This window comes from Schistocerca cancellata, chromosome 3 (assembly GCF_023864275.1).
Source record: "Schistocerca cancellata isolate TAMUIC-IGC-003103 chromosome 3, iqSchCanc2.1, whole genome shotgun sequence".
In the NCBI taxonomy this organism is placed as follows: Eukaryota; Metazoa; Arthropoda; class Insecta; order Orthoptera; family Acrididae; genus Schistocerca; species Schistocerca cancellata.
Window position 1 is genome coordinate 575,904,543 of NC_064628.1, and position 17,069 is coordinate 575,921,611.

General features: G+C 37.8%; 1 protein-coding gene across 3 annotated transcripts in view; it reads left to right on the plus strand.

The window, feature by feature from the left end:
* Positions 1 to 17,069, plus strand: part of LOC126176817 (uncharacterized) — a 90,029-nt gene that overhangs the window by 53,335 nt on the left and 19,625 nt on the right. The window contains exon 3 of one of the 3 annotated variants that reach the window (XR_007535666.1): positions 5,769 to 5,877. The exons of 1 other annotated variant lie outside the window; for it this stretch is intronic. The gene's annotated coding sequence lies outside the window, so the exon portion shown is untranslated. Of the gene's footprint in view, positions 1 to 5,768; positions 5,878 to 16,009; positions 16,062 to 17,069 lie in introns of those variants that run through there. One more of the 3 variants, XR_007535665.1, reaches the window with a different exon arrangement.

Below are 17,069 nucleotides of genomic sequence, written 5' to 3' on the forward strand. Positions count from 1 at the left end.
TGCTATCGTATTATAATTCCATGTATTGACTCGTTCCATGACCATGGAGACTTCTCCTTAGTTTGGTCCCACCGAACAATAAATAAATAAAAACCATGAACCATTTTGGAATCATAATATCCATCCTTGTGTGCTTTTGTAAGGTGTCAACAGTAGGCATCACAGAAATATTAACATTTTTGAAACACACTGTTTCTTACTTGTACCATTGGTGAAAATAGGCATTCTGTAGCTGCCAGTGGCATTAGCCTAAGATTTTAGCTGTAATACACTCCTTTCATGTTTTAGGACATGGTGCTGCTAATTCACAACATGAACCAAGAGTTTATTGGCAAAGATTTCCATTTGAGCCCAGTTTTATCAACATTGTAAACATTTTCGAGAGCATAATCTTCTTCCGTCAATACATCCCTTAGTTAGATTTTGAAAGAATTAGCAGATTGTTTTTCTCCATTTTCAGCTCACAAGTGCCATGTCTTGACGTAAACATTTGAACCAGCTCGTGTTTGCTGTAAACTTCAATGTCACTCCAAGATTTTCATTAAATTGAATTGCCTTTTCAAATAGAATGTGTCCAGAGATAGGTTCTCATTATGATCTTTTTTGTGTAGACCACTTGTAAGCAGCATCATCTAGATATGTTTACATGGCAAGCTTCATAGTTTTACAACTTGTCAATCCATCAGTAGAATCAAGCTTAGATATAAAATTTGTGATGCTCATCTTTTGCTTTTTATATCCATAACTGTCAACTCACCAACCTTATACTCATTAGATAACATGGTTGTAGATCCATCTTGCTCTAACCTTTTATTAGCCTCATATTTCTCTCTCATAGAAAGGACAACACATTTAAGTTTAGGTGTTTTATATCACAAGTTTCCATTGTGTGCCAAAGTTGACACAAGTGATCTTAATGGAGTGCAAATGGCTGCTATTTTGGGTGTTGGTGTGGTGCTGCTGGGAAGGGGGATGGGCTTCTTTGGATAATCGATGTTCTACTGTAATAGGGTTGGCAGTGTGAATGTTTTATAAATTTTCAATCATTTTTCATTCTATGTTTTATGCTTTAAAGTTCTGTTAACTGTTCCACAGATATTTTCAAATCTATTCAACTTAATCCGTGTATCTTCCTTAATATTCATATGATATTTTACATCTAAGATAATTAAAATATTCTACCTGTTCTACTATTTTTTCATTAACTACAATTTTAGTTCTCACTGAATCATGTCTATAAACTGCCATTAACTTAAATTTATTTGAAAATATGTTCATATTATATTCTGTACATATTTTATTCAGTTCATAAATTGCTTTTTGTAAATTGTCTTCTCTTGAAAAAAATCAGCTTAAGGCCATCAACATATAGGAGTGATTTTAACGATACAGAGTTGTTACAGTGTATCCCAATGTTTATCCTAGAAATTCACCTGTACACTGCATCATCAATGTAAGTATTGAACAATGTGATTTTTAACATGCTACATATGCAACTAATATAAACTGCATAAACCAGTAGGACAACTTTAGACCTCCTTCTGTCAGTATGAGAATGATTTGTCATTATTGAGTATACTCATTTTTTTACTATTAAATTAAAAGAACTGTGAGACAAAATCTTTTGTGCACTGCATCTGCAACTTTGTTGTTGTTGTGGTGGTGGTCTTCAGTCCAGAGACAGGTTGATGCAGCTCTCCATGCTACTCTATCCTGTGCAAGGTTCTTCATCTCTGAGTAACTACTGCAACCTGCATCCTTCTGAATCTGCTTAGTGTATTCATGCCTTGGTCTCCCTCTACAATTTTTACCCTCCGCACTTCCCTCCAATGCTAAACTTATGATCCCTTCATGTCTCAAGAATGTGTCCTACCAACTGATCCCTTCTTCTAGTCAAGCTGTACCACAAATTTCTCTTCTCCCCATTTCCATTCCATACCTCCTAATTAGTTATGTGATCTACCCATCTAATCTTCAGCATTCTTCCATAGCACTACATTTCCGAAGCTTATATTTTCTTCTTGTCTAAACTATTTATTGTTCATGTTTCACTTCCATACGTGGCTACACTCTGTACAGATACTTTCAGAAAAGACTTCCTGACACTTAAATCTATACCTGATGTTAACAAATTTCTTTTCTTCATTAATGCTTTCCTTGCCATTACCAGTCTACATTTTATATCCTCTTTACTTCGACCATCATCAGTTATTTTGCTCCCCAGACAGCAAAACTCATCTACTACTTTAAGTGTCTCATTTCCTAATGTAATTCCCTCAGCATCACCTGATGTAATTCGACTAAATTCCATTATCCTCTATTTGCTTTTGTTGATGTTCATCTTACATCCTCCTTTCAAGACACTATCCATTCCATTCAGCTGCTCTTCCAAGGCCTTTGCTGTCTCTGACAGAATTACAATGTCATCGGCAAACATCAAAGTTTTTATTTCTTCTCCATGGATTTTAATTCCTACTCCAGATTTTTCTTTTGTTTCCTTTACTGCTTGCTCAGTATAAAGATTGAATAACATCAGGGATAGGCTACAACCCTGTCTCAACCCTGTCTACAACCCAACCACTGCTTCCCTTTCATGCCCCTCGACTCTTATAATTTCCATCGGGTTTCTGTGCAAATTTTATATAGCCTTTCGGTCCCTGTATTAGACCCCTCTCACCTTCAGAGTTTTCCAGTCAATATTGTCGAAAGCTTTCTCTGAGTCTACAAATGTTAGAAATGTATGTTTGCCTTTCCGGAATCTAATTTCTAAGGTAAGTTGTAGGGTCAGTATTGCCTCACGTGTTCCAACATTTCTACGGAATCCAAACTGACCTTCCCCGAGGTCAGCTTCTACCAGTTTTTCCATTCGTCTGTAAAGAATTTGTGTTAGTATTTTGCAGCCATGACTTATTAAACTGAAATTTCAGTAATTTCTGCACCTATCAACACCTGGTTTCTTTGGGATTAGAATTAATATAGTCTTCTTGAAGTCTGAGGGTATTTCGCCTGTCTCATACATCTTGCTCAGCAGATGGTAGAATTTTGTCATGGCTGGCTCTCCCAAGGCTATCAGTAGTTCTAATGGAATGTTTTCTGCTCCCAGGCCCTTGTTTTGACATAGATCTTTCAGTACTTTCTCAAATCTTCACGTAGTATCACATCTCCCATTTCATTTTCATCTACGTCCTCTTCCATTTCTATATTGCCCTCAAGTACATCACCCTTGTATACACCCTCTACATACTCCTTCCACCTTTCTGCTTTCCCTTCCTTGCTCAGAACTGGTTTTCCATCTGAGTTCTTGATATTCATACAGGTGTTCTCTTTTCTCCAAAGGTCTCTCTAATTTTACTGTAAGCAGCATCTATCTTGCCCCTAATCATATATGCCTCTACATCCTTACATTTGTCCTCCAGCCATCCCTGCTTAGCCATTTTGCACTTCCTGTCAATCTCATTTTTGAGATGTTTGTATTCCTTTTCGCCTGCCTCACTTATTGCATTTTTATATCTTCTTCTTTTACCAATTAAATTCAGCATCTCTTGTTACCCAAGGATTTCTACTAGCCCTCATCTTTTTACCTACTTGATCCTCTGCTGCCTTCACTACTTCATCCCTCAAAGCTACCCATTCTTCATCTACTGTATTTCTTTCCGCCATTCTTGTCAATTGTTCCCATATGCTCTCCCTGAAGCTCTGTACAACCTCTGGTTTAGTCAGTTTATCCAGGTCCCATCTCCTTAAATTGCCACCTTTTTTCCAGTTTCTTCAGTTTTAATCTACAGTTCATAACCAATAAATTGTGGTCAGAGTCCACATCTGCCCCTGGAAATGTCTTACAATTTAAAACCTGGTTCCTAAATCTCTGTTTTACCATTATATAATCTATCTGATACCTTCTAGTATCTCCAGGATTCTTCCATGTATACAACCTTATTTTATGATTCTTGAACTAAGTGTTAGCTATGATTATGCTCTGTGCAAAATTCTATCAGACAGATTCCTCTTTCATTTCTTACCCCCAATCCATATTCAACCACTACTTTTCCTTCTCTTCCTTTTCCTACCATCGAATTCGAGTTCCCCATGACAATTAAATTTTCGTCTCCTTTCAGTATCTGAATAATGTCTTTTATCGCATCATACATTTCTTCAATCTCTTAATCATCTAGTTGGTATATAAACTTCATGTCTATCTATGCTACTATAATGTGTTCACTACTCTGCACTCCTATTTTTTTATTCATTATTAAACCTACTCCTGCATTACCCCTATTTGATTTTGTATTTGTAATCCTGTATTCACCTGACCAGAAGTCTTGTTCCTCCTGCCACTAACTTCACTAATTCCCACTATATAAAGCTTTAACCTATCCACTTCCCTTTTTAAATTTTCTAATCTGCCTGCCCGACTAAGAGGTCTGACATTCCACGCTCCAATGCTTAGAACACCAGTTCTCTTTCTCCTGATAACGACATCTTTCTGAGGAGTCCCAGCCCGGAGATCTGAATGGGGAACTATTTTACCTCTGAAATATTTTACCCCAGAGGACACCATCATCATTTAACCATACAGTAAATGCCCTCAGGGAAACTACAGCTGTGGTTTCCCCGTGCTTTCAGCCGTTCGCAGTACCAGCACAGCAACTCCATTTTGGTTAATGTTACAAGGCCAGATTAGTCAATCATCCAGACTGTTGCTCCTGCAACCACTGAAAAAGCTGCTGCCCCTCTTCAGAAACCACATGTTTGTCTGGCCTCTCAGCAGATACCCTTCCATTGTGGTTGCACCTACGGTACGGCTATGTTTATTGCTGAGCCACGCAAGCCTCCCCACCAACGGCAATGTTCATGGTTCATGGGAGGAGGTGTGCATCTTTATATCTGTACATTTGTTCAACAGCATTTCATTGCCTTTCCTATAAACATTCCCACATTATGTAGAAATGACATATTGTAACATCTGAAACAGCTTCATCTGTTACAGTGTGTCAGTTCTTTGATTTATCAAAGCTATGGAACACAATCAATGAAAGCTGTTTTAGATTCCCATATAACTTTCCTGATCACATCTGTGTAATTTTTCTATGGGCTACACTGGCCCCTGGTTAAACACCTGTCGTAATATATCTAAATTCCTTTGACTTCTTTCTTCAAGCTGCTCTTATGGCAACAGTCAGTTTGTTTATCTTGTATGTGTTCACATTTTTCCCACAATAAGTCCAACAAATGTTTTATACTCAGGTCATCTGAAGCTGATTCCATGTATCTGTTTCATTTCATATTTCTTTTTAATATTACCCTAAATATTTATATACTGTAACTTAATACAGTTGCTTATCATTAATGTCATAATTTAGTACTATTCATCTGCTTCTGTATATAAATACGCATTTAACATCATTTAAAGCAAACCCCAATTCTTTTGTCATTGGTGGAAATTTTGTCCAAGTTGTCATGAATTTATTTACTGTTATCCAGCAGCATTGATGCTTTCCTGTGGGTAACAGCATGTTTGATGAGTAACTAGAGTGTGCTTCTTCCTGTATTTCACATGTTACTTGTAAATGAGAACATCCGAGCATTCTTTGAAGGAGTCACTTACTTGTATATATACTTTGTTTATTTGTGTGAGAACTGTACCAAAAATAATAGAAAATAGGCCATAATTTGTTTCTAAGGCGATGTAGATTGTTCAAATTGCTCATGTAGTTGGAGTAACTCTTACTCTGTACAGGTATTTCAGAAACTTTTTTTTTTCTATCTAGGTGAATAATGGATTCCAAGCAGAAGCACTGAGTTCTTGATGAAGATGTGGTGAAACCTGTCTGACATGCATACGAAGGTGACAGCATTGACCAGACCAGTGAGAACAGGTGGATGAAAATGTATACATTAGGTGAAACCAACATTAAATACAAATATCACAGCAGGAGACTATTAAACAGCCACATGACACAAATTTTCTGCAAGTGGACAATTGATTTGTATGGATTAATATGTCACAATTTCTTACCTTGCTGCATATTTGAACTGTGGTCACAATGTCATACATGAGGTGGTGCAATGCTTATGTTATCAAAAAGAATATGTCTAAAAGGGGTACTTCATTAGACAACACTCAATTTCAGAAAGACAAGGGGGCAAGTCTGCTGTGATCTGCTTGAAGAAACTGACATTTTTGTGATCTGGTGGCATAGATGAAATGTGGTCATATCTTTATGATTGAGAAACAAAGAGTCAGTTCATGGAAGACCTCCAAGACCTAAGAATATGAAAAGTCATGGTGACTGTTTTTTGGGATGACAAGGGTGTAATCACCTTAATTTAGTGGAACTCTGCTGTACTGACAATAGTAAACTACATGTTAAGGCATTCCAGCAGCTTAGAGACTAAAGGCACGTCCCTTGGGGAACAAGTATATGTTTTGTTAATGAATTTTTAAAATTATATTTGACCTGAGGCTGAAAAGTATAACTAAAAGATTTCTTTGAGAGGCCATTGAGGGGGGGGGGGGGGGGGTGAATGCTTAAGAATGAAAACTATACCAGTTAACTATTGCAATGTAAACTCAAATCACATGACCAGAAAATTACGAGTACCCAAAAGTTTCCGGAACAGCACTGTGCACATTCAGCTGTTAACCGAGAGGTTGGTGTTTTGAGCCCACCCGGTGGCAAACTTTGTTTAATTGCCACCGAGGTGAGGACAAATGCCACCTTTTTCTGAGATACTCAGCTAATGTGACATGTGGCTCTGTTCAAATGATGCCATAGAGCCTTATAAAATTTCAGCCAAATGACAGTATGGGTAAACTTGAATACTATGCATTTTTTCGCTAGTGGTTTTGTCATGCACCTCCATGCAAGCTGCACCTGATGTCTCTTGGGAAGATTTTGTGTGAAAGTAACTGATTTTTTCACTGTAGCTGTTTTGCTCTCTCCTCATTAGTTATTTTGGTGGGTGTAATTGAACAATGTGCAACTGTGAAATTTTGCTAGCTGCTCTGGAAAATATGCTCAGAAACTGCCGTGATGATGAAAGCAGTTTACAAGGAGGACTCTATGGAAAAAATTCAAGTATATGAGTGGTTTTTTCACTAAAAAAATGGTGGCATGTCGACTGATGACAAACATTATTCTGGACATCTGTCAGCTGCCCAGGCAGACATAATTGTCAAAAAAAGTTGTGAATTTGTACTGAAGACACACAGTAGACCATTGAACATGTGTCAGACTTAACTGAACTGTTGTGGAGCTTGGTCCAATGAATATTCAACAAAAGATTTGGGGATGAGAACAGATGCTGCCAGATTTGTGCATGGGGCTATGACTGGACCGCAAAAAGAGCATCAAGTGGAAGAATGCCATGCTTTAAAAGAATAGCATTTTCTTTTTTCTAACATAGCTTGCTACATACTATATACAAGACATGTTAAGTTACAGACAGGCACAATTAAAAGACACTTACACACAAGTTTTCAGCCACAGTCTTTCATTAGAAAAAGAAAGAGAAACATGCACCATTTATTCATTCACACAAGCAAGTGCATTGGCATTCTGGTCCGAGCTGCCAGAGTTGGCTGTCGTGTGTGTAAGGTGTACTTGCATGTGTGAATGAATGGCATTGTTTCTCTTTTTTATGATGAAGGCTGTGGCTGAAAGCTTATTTGTAAGTGATAGTAATCTAACTTTTTGTACATTGTTTGATATGCACTGTGGAGTTTCTAATTTTTTCTTTTATCCAAGGATATACATTCAGAGTTCATTCCACAAAGTCAGACCAGTAATCAAGTTTTCTGTCTGGAGGTTCTGGGAAGACTGTATAACAGGATACTCAGGCCCAGTCTGTGACAGGCAAAGTACTGATTTTTCCACCATGATAATGATCTTGCTCTCACAGTCATTCAAGATGTCAGTTAAGGTTCAGAATCAGCATGACTCCCTAGCCCCACTCACATTACTCACCTGACCTAGACCCATGGGATGAAGTAACACCAATCTGATAACGTAGAGGTGCTTTAAAAAAAAAAGAGAGAGAGAGAGAGAGAGAGAGAGAGAGAGAGAGGAGGTGTCAGTCATCACTGAACATGAGTGTAAAAATGTTTTCATGATCGATTCACTGATTGGACAACTGTCTTATGTGTAATAGAGAGTAATTTGGAGGTGATAATGTAATTCTGTTAAAGAAATTGAGGATTATAGATTTTTTTAAAGGTCGCTTTTTGGGTATTACCTCATATAGTGGTATGTACCTAAAATCCACCAACAGTTGATATGTGGCGCTGTACAATTTCCACATTTTGATTGAATGAAGGACGGTCTTCAGGGACTGGGTGAAAGTGACTGTGAAGAGAGAGATATGACAGTGCACTAAGAGTTTTGTTTCAAAAAGGGTTCATGAGTTGGATTCAGTGATGGCAAAAAAAGTGTCACTTTTGTTGAAGGTATGTTGAGTAGCAAGAGTCACTACAACTTGTGCAGTTTGAATGATTTACATCAGTCAATAAAGATATTATGGCCCTGTTGCCCTACTTTCAGTGCATTGCTTATATATTTGTTGTCAGTCAACACTAAAACAGTCGATAAAAAAATCTACTCACCAAGTGGCGGCAGGAGAACACACATATCAAAAAAGCTTTTACTTATGGAAGCTTCTGGAGCCAGTGGCTCCTTCTTCCAACAGAAGAGTTGAAGGGGAGTGAAGAGGGGTGAAGGGAAAGGAACTGGAGAGCTTTAGGAAAAAGGGGTGGAATTTAGAAAAGTTACTCAGAATCCCGGGTCAGGGGAGACTTACCGGATTGGATGAAAAGGAAGGACTGGTTCTCGGGGATTGCAGCAGACGAGACTTGAAAACCTGAGAGCTTAAAGTTGGAAGACAGGGTAATATGCCGAGATTATTTCTAAAACATTGTGCATGAGTTGATAAGAGTGAAAAGCTAAGTACACTGTCTGTAACAGAGGTGGGAGGGGGGCAGTGAAAAATAGAGGGGTCAGAAAATTAAAGATGTAGAAAACAAAAATGGACTGATGGAAGGAGTAGTTAATGTGAAGAAATGCTGAGATGGAATAAATTAATGTAAACTGAGGCCAGGTGGGTGGCAGGAACCAAGGACATGTTGTAGTGCTAGTTCCCATCTGCAGAGTTCTGAGAAACTGGTGTCAGGAGAAAGTATCCACATGGCACTTGTGGTGAAACAGGCACCAAGCTCATGACTGTCATGTTGTAGAAATGCTCTGTAACAGGATATTGTGTGTTGCCAGTATATGCCCTCTGCCTATGCCCATTCATCCCAAGTGAAAACTGGGTAGTAGTCATGCCGATGTGAAAGGCCAAACAGTGTTTACATAACAGCTGGTATATGACATATCGTTTTGCAGGTGGCCCTCCCTTTGATAGTTTTGCCATTTGCAGGGCTTATATATGTGGTGGTAGGAGGGTGCATGGGGCAAGTCATGCATCAGGGACAGTCACAGGCGCAAGAACCATAGGGTAGGCACATGGGTGCAAAAGGAGCATTTTAGGGTCTGACAAGAATATTGTGGGGATTGGGAGGACAACAAAAATCTGTTCTAGGTGTGGTGGGCAAAATCTCAGACAGAATGGATCTCATTTAAGGGCATGATTTTTAGGAAGTCATGGCCTTGTTGGCATAGCTGATTAATACATTCAAGAGCAGGATAATACTGAGTGACAAGTGGTGTGCTCCAAAGTTGTGTTTTGGAGGGATCAGCAGTACCAGGATTGGATGTGATGACACAGGAAATCTGATTATTAACTAGGCTGGTGGGGTAATTCATCAACTGAAGGCTGAGGTGAGAATGTTGGTGTATTGCTCTAAAGAGTCTGCATCTGTATTATATTATATTGTCAAAAATTGATAATTTTTGTTACTATATTAACACTAGTACAGTGTTGAATATGTTTGGAAATTGAGGAAGGCAAAAAGTGTGTGTTCCTTTGGGTCCAAAGCTTGCAAGATGTTATTTATAAAGATAATTAGCCCTGTTTTACGAGACTGATACTTCCTAAACTTGTGTTTATTTTTTATTGATTCCTACCTGAACTTTCCACTATTCATGTTTAGTTTTAGTAAGAGTGGCTGCATTTGTGAAACAGTATCAGTTTGTTCAAGCTTAGAATATGTCACATGGTCCTTCAACTCGCAGACATTTGAGATATTGAATATAATTTCAAGCATCAGTTTATTTTATAAATGGATGTGACTTTCAATGTTTTCAAGTCACCTGATGTGGTAGTGTTAACTGCAGCAGAGATTTTTGATGAATATTAGTTTGAAAAGTAGCTGTTCTGCAGTGTGCCAAAAGTAAAACCTATGAGAAATTCTGTCAGGAAAGTTGTTCTACCCATTTGCAGCTGTTTAAAATGTGTTTCAATGCTGAGGTTGCTCGTGTAATCAAACTGTGGAATCAATTTACACAAGATTTGAATTTTCCAGGATTCCTGTAAGATCTTTGACTAAAGTTTTTGTATATTTCAAGCAAAAGGCTTTTTATAGGTGAATTAATTGCTGTTAATTTATCTCTATCACATGACTTACTATGTCTCTCAATCACAGTTGTTCAAAATACTGGCAAGTGTAGCTAAGCTGAAAACAGGTACTTTGATGTTTAGAATGTTGTTAACTTTTTGTAAAATACAGACTTTTTTCTGAGCATACTTTCATTTCATGCTGTCATGTGAATAGTATTTTGAGTCTTCTCAATTCACAGAGATTTTTTCTGAGCGTACTTTCATTCCATGATGTCATAGTATTTGGAACCTTATCAATCGAAGTAAAGAATATTTTTAGCTCTAAAGCAATCCAGAGTGCTCATAATAACAACTCACAGACCTTTTGTTGACCTCCGTGTAAACAAGTGAAATATTCTTACATTGACTTGCAGAACATCTACTTACTTGTGGGGTTTATGGTTGACAATATGGACTTGTATAGGCAGTATCTATTGACTGAAATAAAAGAGAGGGGAAAAAGTTACATTGTGAGTACATCTGTAAGCAGTGTTCAGACTAGTGTACAAGAATATGATCATATGTTTTCAAATAGGCTTTCACAACAGCTGGAAACTGAAGCAGCAAATACAGGATTAAATGGTTCAGTTGAGGAAGCAAGACACTATATTAAAAATGTCATTCCACAAAACTTTAAGCAACTAGAAATAGCACCCAACATCCTTCACTGAAATTAATAAAATTCTAAAAATTCTAAAAAACAAAAGCTCTTGTACGGTTGGTGGAATTTCAAACAAAATTCTGAAAAGTTATTACAATTTAATAAGTACTGTCCTTAGTGAGACATGCGATGCATCACTGGCACAGTGAATTTTTCCAGACAGTTTAAAATATGCAATTATTAAACCACTTCATAAGAAAGGTGATGAAACAGACTGAAACAGTTGTTGTCTATTTCCTTACTGACAACTTTCCCCAAAATATTTGAGAAAATAATGTATCCATGAGTAGTCGCATACTTAAGCGGAAACAAGGTACCGTACTTAGCATATCACAGTTTGGATTTCAGAAAGGTTGCTCGACTGAGAATGCTATTTATACATTCACTCATCAAACAGTACAAGCCTTAAATAATAATACATTGCCAGTTAGTATTTTCTGTGATCTTTCCAAGGTGTTTGAATGTGTAGACCATGATACTCTTGCAGAAAAATTCATGATTGTAGAATTGATGGCTTTACTCGTAGCTAGTTTGAATCATACTTGGTAAACAGAATGCAGAAGGTTGTGCTGAATAATAATGTCAGAAAGGTAGAAAATTTTAGTGACTGGGGGGGAGGGGGGGGAGGGTGAAATCATAAAGGAAGACCCACAGGGTTCAATTTTTAGACCACTCCTATTCCTTATGTATGTGAATGACCTTCCCCTTAACATTCAGCAAGCAAAATAGTACTTTTTACAGAAGATATATTATAATAAATCCCATTAGAGACAAAGCAACCAAAGAGTTGGTAAATGAAGTTGTCGAAAGAGTTATTAAGTGGTTATCTGAAAATGGACTCTCCCTGAATTTTGGAAAAAACTTACCACATTCAGTTCTGTAAAATGGATAGTCTAGCAACAATTGATTTATCATATGAGCAGGAGTCAATAGGTAGGGTAGAATGTTCCAAATTTTTGGGTATACATATTGACGAAAACTTGAATTGGAAGAAGATTTTTACCGAGCTTCTCAAACAATTAAGTTCAGCTACTTTTGCTCTCTCCGTAATTGCTGACCTTGGAAAAAAGCATATCAACATCCTGTGTATTTCTGTTCAGTAATGTCATATGGAATAATTTTCTGGGGCAACCATCACTGAAAAAAAGTGTTAAGTGCACAAAAGTGAGCGAATAATATGTGGTGTTCACCCACAGACATCATGTAGGTACCTCTATGAGGAGCTAGGCATTTTAACTGCACCGTCAAAATACGTATGTTGGCCAGTGAGGTTTGTCGTTAATAATCCACTGCAATTTGAGAAGAACAGCGAGGTACATACCTGGAACACTAGAGGGGCAAATGGCCTTTATTACCCATTATTAAAGCTGTCAGTGGCTCAGAGAGGATGTCAGTATGCATCAGCAAAAACTTTTGATCATTTGTCCAGTAACAAAAAATGTTGCAGAGGTAGCGAAGCAAGTTTGAAATCTGATTGTAAATCATTTCTCCTTGACAACTACTTCTATACCATTGACAGATTTCTACTTAGTAACTGGTAGCCAGTATATATACATTAAAAATGTGTGGCTGCATGAGTAGGACTAAAAATAATAATGTGTTCATTAATGGTAACACTAATCATGTATACATATCCTATAAAGTTACCTGTCCCGCATCATTTTGATAGAAGAATTGTTCAAATGATCTATGGAACATGTAACTACTATCTAAAATGCTCTCCACAACTAGCAAAGTTTGGTCACAGATGGGTCTAAGGCATACATATTCTGCTTAGGTTGCTGCAGGTGAACAGTGAGATGCAAGTAAAGTAGGTTACTTTATTGTTTTCCGTAAGAAAGAGATGGAGGGATCCCACTTCATGCAGTGTAAACATCCCTCACATAGGTACCCAGTTGGCAAGTTTGATATTTGTACCCAGCCATCACTAGGTATCATGCCTCATTTATGCAGGAAAACTTTTTTTATAGTCCCAGTCTCCATTGGAGGGGTTTCCATACCCATGCCATGTGACATGGCTGTGAACCGAGACAAAAATGTGGGTTGGTGACTTCTGTACCCCACAGCGAGGAGGTGGTTGTGGGTGCTTACCAGTTGCTATTGTCAAAGATTGGATTGATGACTGATAGGCTGTACTATAGCTACAATTGAAAGAAAACAACCCTTGGTCACTATTTTTAACAAATTAACCAGGTTTCAACACTGCTAGGAGTGTCTTCCTCAGAATTTAAATCTAAGAATGGTCTATAACATGGTCACAGAATTATGACTAAAAACGTATGATACAGAGTATAAGTACAGTATCATTGTGAAAGACTGGCAGTACTTATATGTCATTTATAAAATAATAAATATGCCAAAAGCGCATTAGTCACAAAGATATTTAAGATAAAAAATTGTGATGGCGAGCCACTAAGGACTGCTCATTACTTACGCTGTTACAGGTTGCAACCTGTAACCGCATAAGTAACGAGCAACCATTAGTGGCTCGCCACCACAATTTTTATCTTAAATATCTGCTCATTACTTACTCTGTTACAGGTTGCAACCTGTAACCGCGTAACTAACGAGCAGCCCATAGTGGCTCGCCATCACAATTTGTAACTATTCACGGTCTCTGAACGTGCAGCCATGTACAAAATTTTGCTGTTCTATAGTCTGTGTATCCATTGTTACAATTAATCTGTTAATGGCAACACTTTTATCAGCATGTCACTGACAATGGCAGCTGCCTCTGGGACCACCAATTTTCTGCTGTAGCAAGACACTCACAGTACACCATTGACATGGTGACAATTAAGAAGCTTAATGTCTGCATGGCTTTGGAGATGGAGTGTCACATGTGTTGGAGACCCTCAACCCAGATGCAACTGAATGCACTGCTGTTATGCACATTGCCCTTTCTGTACTTGAGTGTCATGTCAGCAGCCTCACAAACTGTTCCATTTACTATTACTGCAGGAGTGGTCTCTCTACAACACAGCAGTGATCTCCAAGCCAATTCACAGTTGTGTTGGACTTCTGCATACATGTAGATTTCTACATGTGTTACTTTCTTTTCCCAAACTCATCATAAAACTAAAATTTTAATTGATTCAACTATGTTCTCTTAAGAGTGAACTACTGGTAAAACGTTGAGTATATTGGTACAGATATGTTTGTTGGTAATCTTCTTTCTATGTGGAAAGGTTCCACTAGACAGCTCCAGAACTTCATGGAAAATAGTAACCAGTGGCATACTGACATAAAAGTCTATATGAGATGTTAGGGGGTTCCACCATTAATTTCCTAGACTTCAACTTAGAGATAGGAAATGGCAACCATAAATTTAACATTTAACGGAAAGACTCCTCTACTGACACATTCATTTCAGCTCTTTACATCCAACAGCTCACAAACTTGCAGCATTCCACATGATCCACCATCTCATTTCTATTACCAATTCCCAAGAATACAGTAAAAATTATAGCTACATAAACTCAATTCAATTATTCATTCGGGAAGATTCCAGAATGTTTGGGAACATCCCAGATCGTTGTGGAACATTCCAGAACACTCGCGAATGTTATGGAATGTTCTGGAACATTGTGGACCCCTTGAAGCCGTTTTGGTACATTCTGGAATTCACCACTGGTGGGGCTACCCATTGGTAGGGGTATATAAAGCAAGACCATTCATGGGTTCAAATGTCAGTGACGAAGGGAGGAACTAAAAAATTAGTGCAGTGAGTGAATAAAAACAAACAGTGATGTGAGAAGTCAGTGACTGAATATAAATCGAAAAATGTGAAAAGTGTATGAAGTGTACTTAGTGTATTTTTTAATAAAATTTTGATTTGATTTATTTAGACAATGCCCAAATATAAAAGAGGAGGAGATCTTGCCAGTTCTGAAGCAAAATGGCAAAATTTGAATGAACAGTGAAAAACGAAACTGACGAAGAGCGTGAGCACGTTTAGCTTCCCAACGAGCAACAATGAGGACTGTGAGAAGAAGAGAAACTGAAGAATACCAAAATGAACAGATGGAAGAATTAAGGATTGGAACACAGTCTTATAATAAAAGACTGTGAACTCAAGCCAGCCATGAAAATATTATCCTAGGAGAATCAGGGGCAAAGACAAGTGAGCTGGGTAAAACCTATCAAATCAAGCATTCCATTACGACCCAACAAAAGAATATAACAAACACATCAGAACTGGAGATATGGATAAAATCTGCCAGTTTTGCAATGTGAAAAAATTCTGTAGAGAAACATGAGGATTCTGTTGCATGACTGGAAAAATTAAGTTACCGCCACTGGAAGCAGTTCCACATAAATTGATACACAACTGATACACAGTTTTGAAACAGCACTAGACCAAATGATTTCTGCTGACTACAAAGCTACATCGATTTAATTCACCTCAGATAACAAAGTCTCCATTGTAATTTTGGACAATGAAAACACAAGCTGTGATATAATTGTACAGTGAAGAAGAGCAGGACTACAATGCATTGCAGAGGTACACCATTCATATGATGCCCTGCAACATCCATTAAAATATTATGGCATCAACCTCAAAGACTTCTGCTTCTCTCACGGTTACCTATACATATCTTGCTCTTGAGCAGGAAATTAAAAAAAAATTGTACATGTATACCGTGGATAACAAAATGGAAAATGTTGTTTATAAACAAATATTGTAAATTTAATAGGTTTTCAACAACATTTTTTGCCTCTTATACTTTAACAAGTATTGTAAGTAGTTAGAATATGTTTTCAGTATAATTTTTTTACCTCTTATACTTTATAAAATTTATCCTTTTATTCCAGCTACCTCACAATCTCACATAAACTCCCTGAGTAAAACCAGGCACCTCAGCTAGTAAGTAGATAATTGTACAAATACCCTTTCCTGTATACATATCTGCACTCCAGTGTACATTTATTCATAGAGGAATGCTCTATTAATGAGTGTCCTAAGGTGACAATATAAATTTAACCCTACCAAAATAATCAACAAAGATAACTTTCATAGTTTAAGTTGAGCATTTATAGATAAATTAGTTGACATGTTTTTATCTTTGCTTGGTTGCCATATTTGGAATTGGTGTGTACCGGAAAGTTGGCATACAACCAGAAACCTAGGTTGTACAAAAATAATAAAGTTTTGTGTAACAAGGCAAAAAGTGTTTCATTTAATTGATATATGATCCTGTCACATTAATGTGACCTCCTGTTAGAAGTCTGAATAACAATCTTTTTGGAGTGTGGACATGCAGAAAGAGTCAGTCAGGTTCAGGAAGGTACCGACAGGGACGAGGCGCCATGCTGACTCCAATGCCATGGCCAGCTGCAGCAGTTTTCTCAGTTGACGATCCATGGCACAAACAGCCTGATTGAGATGGTCTCACATATTCTCGATTGAGTTTAAATCTGGGAAGTTTGATGGCAAGGAGAGACTGTGAACTCATCTTGGTGCTCTTCAAATTACACACATTCATGGTGAGCTGTGTGACACATTGCATTGTCCTGCTGGTAGATGCTATCATGCTGGGGAAAAAAAGAAACATGCATGTAGGGGTGGACATGGTCACCAAGGATAGATATATACTTGTGTTGATTCACTGTGCCTTCCAGAATGATGAGATCACTCAGGGAATGCCAGGTAAACATTCCCTAGACCATAACATTCCCTTCTCTGGCCTGGACGCTTCTGACGATTATTGCAAGGCAGTACACGCCAATGGCCATTTGTCCAATAGAGTATAAATTGTGATTCATCTAAATGGGCCACCTGTCATCTTTAAATAGACTTCCAGTTGTGGTATAGCCATGCAAATTCCAGCCTTTGTCACTGATGGACAGTAGTAAGAATGGGTGCATGAACTAC